We start from the raw sequence: 12,087 nt of genomic DNA, 5'->3' as shown, positions 1-12,087 counted from the left end.
GCATCTGAAGTGTAGGTGGATTTAAGGAAACAAAGCATTAAAGCTCAATTTTACATTTATTTTATTGTCTTTGCACACTTGTCTCAGTTTCCTGTGGTGCCAGCCATCTGTCCAAGCCCATGTGCTTGATAGGGCATGTCTTGGTACGCCACAAGGACCTTGTGTATCATCCTGTTTAGTCCAAATCTCAAACTCTGAGTTCTACATGCAATTTTCTTTTATTTTATATTTGTCGTATGCCTGGGTGTAAGTCCAAGTCAAATATAAAACATAAAGGCATGCTGTCCTTCAAGGAATGACAATCCCTTATATTTAAAATAAAGACGTAGTGCCAAGAATACAGCTAAAAAAAAGTATAAAAGATAAAAAGTGCTGCTCTGGGCCTGGCTTCATGGACTATTTTGGAGACTGAGGTTTTGGCTGTTGCTATAGCACAACAAAATTTAGGTAAGACTTTGTACTGAATAAAATAGGATAGCCTGCATGGCAAGATGTCTTAGCAGATCTATAACAAAAATTGGAGCCATAAAGCATGCATAAAGCATAAAGGTTTTGAATTTAGGTTTAAATAATTAATTTTCAAATAGTAAATTCCACAACCCCACCTCAACTGAGTTAACCATATCATGCATAACACCCAGTGTGGATTGAAGTCTGTTTTATCAGCTTAAAAGTGATTTGAAAATGAATCAGAAACAAAAGCTTTTGCAATTGCATTTATTTTTCTATTTTTTATTTTCAAAATACATAATATTCAGAATGGAGACACTATTGAATGATCCCAAAATGGTGAGAAAGATGAAGATATTGAGATCATTGCAGATCACAAGTTAGTCTCTGATTCCTCTTCACAGATTCTGTATGACCTTCGGTAAATGACTGAATGTTGGATGCTAAGAAGATTTTAAAACATTTTCGAAAATAAATGTACCTGTATCCATTGTCCAACTTCATTGATTCACTGCTGCTTAAAAAACTAAGAGTTTCTAGAAGAAAACACTAGCTGTGTATAACATTATCTGGGACATTTCACAAGATTTTTAGAAGACTTTCACTTTTAAAAATGAGTATCACATTCTGATTTTCAGTATGGGTCGGATGTAGTTACAACTTTGGCAACTGGATTGAAGTATCCATTATCCATGTTTTACTCTCAGTATAGATACTTAAGGGAAGCCTTTTCGTTTTATCACTCTAGAGTTTTTGATATTCTAAATAGCTTCATCTTCCAGGATGCCATTACAAGGCACAACTTTTGATTTCTCAGTTTCCAGATTGTCAGACCTCATAAATTGTGACCAGTATATGTGGATATGGTGACAGTCACAGCTCTGTCAGAACAAAGGAAGTGTAGTCACAAAAATCCTACTTGGTACTGTATATTGGTCTTAGAGATATCCTGCTAGAGGTTCAGCTGTTACTCCTGCGTCTCTCCAGAGCCCTCTCAAGGGACCACAGTCCTCTCCCTTGACAACCAGCAGAAGTTCTCCTCTTCTCTTAATAACACCTATTTTTCCAGATATTTTACTTCCACTAATTGAATTAAGAAGCTTGTTGCTTTCTTCCACTCATCAGAAGTGGAAGACTTATTGGGAACTTTTAATTGGGAACTTATCCTCTCCTTCATACTTACTATTTTTCAAAAATATCTGCCATCAGCATACTTGATCAATTTGCTTTGTTTGGCTTTATTCTAAGTTGATCAAGAGAGCTGCATGTTTCATGAAGCTAAGAATCAACTCCTGTGGATCCTTGTGGTCCCTAAGAAATGCACTGCCTAATTCCCATTAGTTTTGAGATATGCTATGTCTATTTTTAATACAATCTTGGTGCCTCATATTAATACCATATCATTCTAGTTCTTAATCAAAATGTCAAGCAGTATTGAATCATGATCATTACAGAAGTGACAATTTCTTACATCACCATCCATTACCTTTATTAACCAAACTGGGATAATTAGCAGAACAAACTACTTGGAAAAGATCTAACAGGTTTTCCTGAAGCATTAATCATTATCCTAATTGTTCATTAATAGACTGTCACCCATTCCTGTATTTACTGATGATGGTCAAATTGTTCTTTTTTTAATTACTTTGTTTGAGCAACACTGTGAGGGCATCATTACCCCTTTCCTCCAATCTTCACTTAAATAAGTAAACACCACTGTCTCTAATGGGCTGATTGGCCAGCATCAGGTCTGTCTTGGACACCTCTGCCTCTCTCTGTGGACATGAAGGAAATTTCTGGTAGCTTCTCTCAGAAGCCACCCATATGAAACCCGACACTACCAATATCTTGTCAGGCAAATCCAATACAAACATGAATGAAATTATGAAGTTGGAGTGCTACAAAGAACTGAGTGACAATGAGACAAAGACTGGGATTCTCACAGCATGACTGCAGTTACGTAAAATTTAAACATATCTTCTAAAATAGCCATGCATGCCTTGTTTATAATTACTCACAAGACATGATCGGAGTACAATTCATCCCACAGATGCTGAACAGTTCAGGCTGGCTCAGCTGTCTTTTGTGGGTGCCCATCTGTTCTCCAAGCAAACCAAGGAAATTAGGTTAAACTGAGTGACTAAAACTTATCTGGCTAAAGACAGTTGGAATAGACTCCATGCAACATGGCTTATCCAAGGAAAACTGCAGTACAAAACAAATTTTAAAACATTCCTCACATCCTGTAGAAAAATATCCAATTACCCAATTCTTTTCAATTGAGATTGTAGTTTACAATTTGTAGAAATAGAATAATAGTGTCAGTTTAAATGTAACCTGCATTCTACATCCAGTTGTTTTTTTTTTATTGGCTTTTCATAGAAAGCAACCCTTAGGGAAATGCCAATTATTGTACAGGGCTTCTCTCTAATAAGAACAAATCATCCCTCCTAAATAAAAATCAATATATATTTATAATAATTTTATGCTTATTTGATTGTATGACTGTGTGTCTAGGTTTTTATTAAAAGGAAGGTAGTATGCATTTGAAGTTATTAACTGAACATATTAGTTTACATATAAGTCTGTATGTGCTTATTCAGAGATTGCTCCTCAGGAAAAAGGCCTCCATACTCCAAAATTAGAATCTTGACTCTGTTTCTCCTAATTCTATTAAAGTGCAGCCCTGCTTACCAAAAGAAAGAAAGTTCTCTGGCTTTTTTAAGTCCTCTCTCACATAAGCCAAGCACACTGTCTAGCACTCTGAGACAGAAGAAAACAGCAAGACTGAGCCCAACTCACTCCCAGTAAAGAGGAGAAGGGAGCTGACATGCTTGATTAGTCATTGCCATCTCCCTGCTGCTATCAACACAATGCAGCACCTGTGGCAAGGAGCCGAGTGCTTCTCACTTGATGCACACATTCATTGCATGCACACATTCAGAATGTGATCTTTGATGAGTAAGGAGTTATGTTCAGTAATGAGACATGTCCCATAATGAGGAGTGAATTTTTCCTTAGTGAAATGTTCTCTGTTTAAAAAAAAAAAAAAAATGCTTTCTGGCAGAGAAGAAATTGCAGATCTTGAAATAGTCCAGTGCTATTAAAAATCTTAGACCTTAGCAAGTGATTGACAATATTTCAACAACAGGGAAGTGGTGACTGGAAACTTGTCTGTGAATACAGATGGTGCTTGACACTTCTCTGGAAGAACCTGTCAGCCCCTTTAGAACACCAGGTCATCTACGAAGTATAAAAAGAGAATATTCTTGCCCTAAAATATTTTCTATGCAACTTTAGAAAAACCTTTGTGTATTAATTGCTATGGGAGAACTCCAGACTTACAGAAGATGTGAGTGGTGCAGCAGTCTATAGAGAGACTTGTTCTGGACTCAGCTGGCACTTTGATGCATGGGTACATATTTGTGTGCATGTATACACAGGGAAACACACCAACATAGGTACTCCAACAAAGAAGGTAAGGACTAGCCTGACTTGTCCTGTAGGCATTTGGGGCTGGTTTGGATGTCCTCTTTGATTTAAGATACCTTGAAGATGACAGGTATTTACAGGCAGCTTTCTACTTTCTCCAGTTTCAGGTGGAAGTTGCCAGGCTCCCCTCGCAGTGCCTAAATGATAGTAGACATGTGTATTTGTGTGCCTAAATCCCACCCCACACAATGTAGTGTGGAATGTAAACTGTTATCTTCTGCTTTATGTATTCACCTTGAGACATATGTCAAGATGACCAAAAATCAGAAAATCTAGGGTTTTATCTGTTCAGAACAGTTTTACTTCTGGGTTTACTTTATGGGTTTTTCATTAATTTCATCTGCTCAAAATGTGCTTCAGTTTGCTGCTTTCACTAATGAGTCACCCTGTTTCTACTGTGGCTTGCTCACTCACTGAAGTATGGGAAGAGATGTGCTACATGCAATAAATTCAGCTGGCTTCATACACCAGCTTTGGTGTCCAAGACTGTGAATGAAAGAACTTCAAGTATATTCTTGCTTTTGCTTTGCACTTTTACAAAGGGAAGTGATTGAAAATGGGACGTGGCTAACAAGTTCTTAATTAAAAACCACTGTAAAACCAGACCTGACACCCCTAAGAGAAAAATCCCCTTAATCTATATAGAGAATGTATACACCTAAGAAAGTGAAGAAATTTAGAAATTAACTGCCCAGTGCCTGATTTTCTCCAACAATTCACTCTAAAGTGTCCTTGTAAGCATGTTCCTCACACTTTGAAAAGAAACTATTTTTTTAATTGGGGTCTATATTATCTATATTATAAAAGTGAGTATGCATTGCATCCCTATCTGTTATTCTATTTTCATTTCCTTTTTTCTTGTTTTTTTCTTTTTTTTGTTTGTTTTTTTTTATTTTTCATCTTTTTTTTTTTCTTTATAATAACATTATTGACAAATTTGCCATGGGATTTTTTAATAGGATCATATTATTAGTCTACATTTCTAAGAGTGACTATGTTCAGGAGTAACCCTGCCAGATTACAGCTAAGTGTCTTGGTTTGAAAAGACAGGAGTCTGTGAAAGAAGGTAAAAGCCTCCCATGAAATGGAAAAGGCAAACCCCCTCCCTCCGAATTACCACAATTTCAAAAAAGGCTCTCAGGCAAAGATATGGGAATGGGAATAACAGTTATTTACTAGGAAAAGAACTAAATAAAAAATAATAATAATAAAAAAAAAATAAAAATGTAATTAGTACAAACAAAACTAGTGATGGAGTCAGAAACCTGACACCCTGAGGAGCCAGGGTGTTGGTAGTAGTCCAGTTAAAATGGTGGCTGCTCCTCCTGGAGTGGCAGATGAAATGCTGCTGAAGTGGTGATCTCTAGAAGGGCGTAGTTTTCTCTGAAGGTCTGGTAGTAGTTGGGCCTGGTCTTCCTCTGGGAATTCAGCAGAGAAGAAGCTGCTCCTCTGGGAATCCAGCGAAGTGGCTGCCAGTGTCTCAAAAAGTGCTGATTTTATGCAGGTAAGAATGCTTGGCTCCTCCCTCTGGGTGGAGCATCTCACAATGGGATGATGTAACTTTACCAGTCATGCAGTGAGTTATTCAATAGTCTATTAACAGAAGCTATCTCCCCGGAGGAAGACTTTGTTCTTGAAAGAGATAAGAAAACTGCCCAACCTCCAACAGATAGCAATAGAATACATGCTTATCTTACAAGCCAGGACACTAAGCAATGAAAGATTTGAGCATGGGAATGTTCCTAGAGTTCAGGGAGTGGCTTGATCTATTTTGTGGCTTAAAATTGTGGGATAAGGACCAGGCCTGTACTGTATATTTCTTATGCCTTCCTTTAAGTTCTCAATTCTTACCCTTTTATTTGAAATTTCATTTGACCCACTTCACCAGCAGATTGAGCTTTTGTCTTGATTGTATCTTGAGAGAAGTAGTCTCTGAGCAGGAGAGAGAGGGTTCAGTGTGCATTATCAAATCTACTCATTTGGCATATTTGTGGTTTTGATTTAACAGATTTGCTACAGCAAGGTACTGAAATAATAATAAAAAAAATGATACAGCACTTGCATAATGGTTGAATCACAGAACAATCCTGTTCCTCATTACCGGTCTCTGTGTGCTCACTGTCAGGATGCTGAGCATCCCCAGTCCCTAGGAAAGCGTGCATGGATTAAAGCCAGATAGAACTGTCTTCCAATCCTGTTCTAGCAGCTGACCAGATTTTATACTTTATGTTGGACTGAGCCTCCCAGCCCTGGCACACTGGTCTGGGCAGCTCAGGAAGACATAATTGTCTGTTAATTATCTCAGGGAATCTGATGATTCAACAGTGCATCTGTCTTATCTAAAAACATTGCCCTTCAATTCTCCCTGGTGTTGAGATAAGCTTAGCTTTGTTTATGATGCTTTTTTACCTGAGCTCATTGGGGTTTTTACTTCATCCCTGAACATTCCACCACTGTGGAGGTGTGTTGGTCAATCACAGCCATGCAACAGCTGCTTTCTCCGATGTATAAATTTGCAAAATGCTTTCCCAAAAAAAGCCTTGCATACAGTATAAATATTACACCTCAGGTTTTTCTTCTGCAATAACACCATCAAAACTGCAGAACACAGCAGCTACTTTTACCTGCTGACCCCTTTTTATTATGACTGTAGCAAATTCTTGGTCTTCTGCAAAATCTTCTGAAATTTTTTTGTTTGTTTTAAATCTTTCAGGGGTTATATTCTGATTTAAAGTGGAAAAATCTAATTATCTTAAAAAGGTGGACACCTGAGAACCCATCATTATGGAAGACAAGGAGTCAATATAGATAGTTGACTTGGAAATATCCTGCAGGAACTGATGCTTTTCTACAGCTGAGTCATATAATAAGGAAAATCATATAGAGAGGTTATTGCTCATGTGAATCAAATGACTTAGAGTATGAAAATTACAACTCCTTTCTTTTAGCCCTCAGATTAGATCTTTACTCATTCATTTTTTAAGAAGTGAGTTCAGAATAACAGAAAGTGTTATTTTTCCAGTCCCTTTTCCTCCAAAAGAATCCTTTCTGAAGAAAACATGTAATATGATGTTTTAAATTTTACAAGTTAGAACAGCTTTAGTCTAAGTTGGCCACTTCTACCTTCTTTTTTCCCAAGTTATTCACAGAAGAATGTATAGGTTATGAAATCATTTACAAATTTATTTCAGTGATCACTATATTTATCCAAAGTATGTGTCCAGGTTTGCCTTTATGAAGGGACTCACCCAGATACAGTCAAGGGCTAGGTCCACAGAAGTAAATTAAATATGCTTGAGAATATTTTAATGGAAATTTATTAAAATTGATTCAGTCACAGATGGACAGTAGATTTAGATGAATAACAGTTTCCTGTATATGTTAAGTCTTATTCTGGAACTGTACATCATATTCTGAGCCTCTGTTTTGACTCTAGGTCTAAACTTGTTGGCTGTCCGTCTTCTCTAACTCGTAGAATGCCTTTAGAAAAGTCCCTTCATAGATGAGTACAGTGGTATCTTGCAAGTTTTTATCCTTCCTAATCTCTTTCCAAACACTTCTACAGGCTATTTTCAGGAAGTTCAGAGGAAATTGAGGATCATTTTATAGGATCTGAGTCTGAAACACTGAATTATCTTCCACCTGCTCATTGTCTATTGAATGACTGCTAATGGTGTGATGTTTAGTTTGGTTCTGGGTCATTACTGGTGAATCTTTCAAAGCCATGAAACTGACCTTCTGTTGCCATCACAAAGGCAAGCAGAATTGGACTGATAAGAGTAATAAAGGGAATTTATTCCCTTTTTGTGAAGACTTTCCTTTTCTTAGCTGGAGAAATAGGGTTATTCATCACACTAGTTTAATCTATTCTAAATTTGTATTTCTATATTCATTTTCTTAATTTGAAGCCCAAAAAGGAGGCAGTGTTATGCTTGTATGTGAGAAATGACAATGATTGATATATCTTGGAGCGAGCTGTGATTTTTCTGTGATTCTCTGGTCTGTCCTTAATTTCCATAATTTATGAAACTGTAAGGAAAATCAGGTTTATTCTACTTGGCTGGTCTCATTACAGTTTGTTTTCTCCTTTTAATTTAAGGAATATGTTGACCTACTTCTTTGGATAGATAACCTAAGTTCTTTCCCTCTAATTTTGGATAACTAGTGAATCCCTTAAAGGTATTTTTCAACGAGTTAAACTAGGGAGGTAGAGTCTTCTATGTATCTGATGTGCTGGTGATATAGAGATGTCTTCAGAGAATACCTATAATTATTATATAATACTATGAGTATGACATACAATAGTGTGTCAAAACTGTGATGTATTTCTCCTATTTCAGTTGCAGAGATCTACACATGGGCCAATTCTCTCATCAATATCCCATACTTGAGAAAAATGGGCATTCCTTAGAAGTGATCCACCTGGCCTATTTCAAATGTCAGCTTGAGGAAAAGGTTAATAATGCCCTACTAGAACTGACTTCTCTCTACTTCCAACGTGACTGTATTACTCCCAAGACAGACGCCTGCATGGTAAACAGCATTATATCAGACTTTTACTTCATTCTTTCTTTTCTGGAACTCTAGCATCCATGAGTGTTGCACAAGCCTGGGTACCATTTGTCTCCAAGCTGGTGCTGGGCTTGGGCCTTTGTGCCCACGGCTTTGTGATGTGGCTGTGCCAGCAAGGAAGACCAAGAATATGAGTGACTGAAAATGGTCCTAATTCCCAGATTGCATGTGGGCCTAGTGACTGCCTTGTGTTTATTTTGCAGTCTTTTGTCTGTCTTTGTTGCTACAAGCTCTCTTAAATGCATTCTAAACTTGAATGTTTCTTAACTCCATATCCTCAGTTTCAAAGGCTCTAACTCATGAGCCTTATGAGCTTTTGTGCAAAAAAAAAAAAAAAAAGATTTTACAAAGTGGGAATACATATTCTGCAAGACAGATAAAATTTTAATTGTAATTTTTGTTTCTGACTACATAAACTATACCTCAAACACAGGATAGATAGCACAAGGTACAGATTTCTGCATTAAGCAATACTTTATTTGCAGATTTTTCTGACCAATGAATAAACAGTCTGAGATAGACATTTTAATGAAGAGTTTGTCACATTCTCATATGCTGTGAACTGAAGGCTACATTATTTTACCATGTCTAAGTGAATAACCATATAATTAATCTGCACTATTTATTTTTTAATCTAGATTTTTTTTTTTTTAGGATATCATCAAGACAGTGTAAATATGAATTACAATAAGACAGAATTCCCTCTTTCTCTCAACTGCCCTTAGAATTGCAAATTCTTTGCTATGAAAGGCTATAGATCAGGAGTTTAGCACTTAAGGCCCACATCGTCATGTCAGGACTTACTAAAGATGGATTTGATGAAGCAAATAAAATACCAATTATCTTTTTTAGAAAAAAAAGGAAGACAGAAAAACAAAATCAAAGGTTTTCTTCAATGAATAATCATTTGAAAGTGCTGGGTTAACAGTTGGACTTGAAGTTTTCAAAGTTCTTTTCCAACCTAGATGATTCTATGATGCTATGATATTTAATGTTCAGTGCATCATCTTCCTTTTCGTTTCTTTTCCTTTTTTTTAATGAGTATTTCTGTTCACAACCTTCTTTATTCCAAAGTCTTCTAATTATTCTCACTCACAGTTTCAGCAAAATTAACTTCTATCAAAAGTAGTAAGATTAAATATTTTATCAGAGAAGATCCTTTGGATCCTGGTAATTTTCTTTATTTCCAAGTTTCTTGAGGTTATGCAATGTTTTTATCCTGAGGAAAAGCAAGACATTTTTCATGTTGAAAATAATGGTAGAAAAGGCCAGAGTCATGGAAGAGGACCATACCATTAACTTGTACTCTTCTGATGAATGTGACCATCCTTAGAAAATTAGAGAAAGAAAGGCATGAACGTGGCTCATGATACAAAAGTAAAACTTATAATTAAAAATAAATTTCAGCATAATCTTTCCTAATATGATGGATTAGTGAAAAAGGAATAGACAGCATTCTGGCACCTCAAATGCATCACAGAAGAAATTTCTTCCTCTCCAGTACTACATGCAAATGTATACTTGGAAATTTCATATTCTTTTTGTTAAGAACCATTTAAGCTTCCACACGTATTTAAACAGTGAAGAGGACTGGATGATGGACAGCAACCTCTTTCTTTTGTACATCAGGCTCCCTTGTGAGCACTGATATGATGTGGGTGCTGAAATTTAATTAAAATGCCTATTAAGAATAAATCTCTAGAAACATCTTGTCTTCAGTAGGTAGATATTTAATCTATTTTTAAAAAGTTGATTTAGCTGTGCAAAGCAGAGCTTTCTTCTTTAGAAAGATGAATATGAATGAAATCCTCTCCTGTTGTTTTCTAGTGAAAGCATACTGCTGATAATGCTTTTAACTCAGATTTTATCATTAGCCTATTGCCATAGGCAGATATAAAAGCACAGAAAATTCACTGTAACTTCTGAGTCACCAAGTTCAACTCTGTGTCATAGACAACTGAACAGACTAGTATAAATGCATGATGCTCTGTTTAAAACAAGCTGCATTCAGTGCTTTCCATTACACTTGAGGAAGGAGCCTCACTTTTGGACTCCCAAGAGACTCCTTTTTCTAAATTCACTTGTAAGCTTACTAATGGTCCCCAGACAAGTTGCATATTTTAAAGTTATTCCTTACCTTGATTTACCTTGCCCTTAGATGTGCAGCAAGCACTGCTGTGACTGAATTGCACTTACGTGGCAAGGTTTTGGTGGGAGGTGCTGCAGGGGTGGCTCCTCCGAGAAGGCACCAGAGGCTCCAAGATGGACCCGCTGCTGGCTAGGACCGAGTCTGTCAGCAATGCTGGCAGAATCTTGCCATTAAATATGTGATAACATATTTAATGTTACCATCTTAAATATGTGATAAAATATTTAAGAAAGGATGAAAAATTCTGGAAGAGAGGAAATAGAAAACATGAATAAAACAACTCCACCAAGGGAGAAAGAGGAGATGCATCAGGTGCCAGTGCAGAGGCTCCCCTGCAGACCATGGTGACAACTATGGTGAGGCAGCTGTGCCTCTGCACTGGTAAGGAAGATCTCTTACCCATGCATGTGGATCTGGCCTAAAAGAAACTGCAGCTTGTGGGAGCCTGCACAAAGAAGGCTCCTGGCAGGACCTGTTGACTAGTGGAGAGGTCCATGTCTATGCTGGAGCAGGTGTTCCTTAAGGAGTGCACCCTGTGGAAGGGACCCATATTGGAGCAGTTCACGAAAAACTGCATCCTGGGGAGGACTCACACTGGATGAGTTCAGAGGATTGTCTCCCATGAAATGAGGGGAGGAGTGGGAGGAGGAAGAAGAGGAAATGAGGTGTTACAAACTGACCACAATCCCCATTCTCTGTCCCCCTGCACTTCTCACATTGAGAAGGTAGAAGAATTGGGAATTAAGTTGAAACTGGGACAAAGCAAGATGAGGAGGGAATATATTTTACAATTATTCTTGTTTCTCATTATCTTGTTCTTTTTGATTGGCAATCAAGTAGATTGATTTCTCCAAGTTGAGTCTGTTTTGCCCATGAGTGACCTCCTTGTCCCAGTCTTGACCCATGAGCTTTTGGGTCTTATTTTCCCCTCCATTCTTTTGATGGAAGGGGAGTGACAGAGCAGCTTGATGAGCTCTTGCCAGGGTCAACCCACCACAGCTCTTTGTGTTGCACAATAGGGAACTCTTTGGAATTGAATGTAAGAATAGTAATTGGGAAAGGTAATGGGCAAAACATGGACTGAACAATGCTAGAGGGCAAAGTCATTGTTAGGAATTTTATTTGCAGCTGTAGTGAAGGGATTAGGGGTGGAGTGTGTGTGAATTGTCTCTATTTGCCCATGTTGAAATGGTGCTTTAATTTTTTTGGTTGCATTTTTAAGAAACTGAGATTTTTAAAGAATGTATGATTTTGCCTAAATTTAATTAATTGTTAGCAGTGGATGGCCAGCAGGCAGCAGGTGCTGAAATACCTTTGCCAATCCATGAAGAAAGTTAAGCACTGACAAAGTGCTCTTCAGTTTTAGACCTTTTTTTGGCACTTAGACTTGTGTCATTTTCTTTGCAGGCCTTTTGATCTAATCC

General features: G+C 37.3%; 1 long non-coding RNA gene across 2 annotated transcripts in view; it reads right to left on the bottom strand.

The window, feature by feature from the left end:
* Positions 1–378: 378 nt before the first annotated feature.
* LOC140684254 (uncharacterized) overlaps positions 379–12,087 on the bottom strand; it is a 168,177-nt gene continuing 156,468 nt past the window's right edge. Inside the window, exons 5-6 of one of the 2 annotated variants that reach the window (XR_012056241.1) lie at positions 10,652–10,907; positions 379–9,842 (exon numbers count right to left, since the gene is read on the bottom strand). This is a non-coding gene — a long non-coding RNA (uncharacterized lncRNA). Of the gene's footprint in view, positions 10,908–12,087 lie in introns of both variants that reach the window. The other variant, XR_012056239.1, reaches the window with a different exon arrangement.

This window comes from Taeniopygia guttata, chromosome 1 (genome assembly GCF_048771995.1).
Source record: "Taeniopygia guttata chromosome 1, bTaeGut7.mat, whole genome shotgun sequence".
Lineage (NCBI taxonomy): Eukaryota > Metazoa > Chordata > Aves > Passeriformes > Estrildidae > Taeniopygia > Taeniopygia guttata.
Note: the sequence above shows the minus strand (reverse complement) of the source record. Positions and strands in the feature narration are given on the sequence as shown.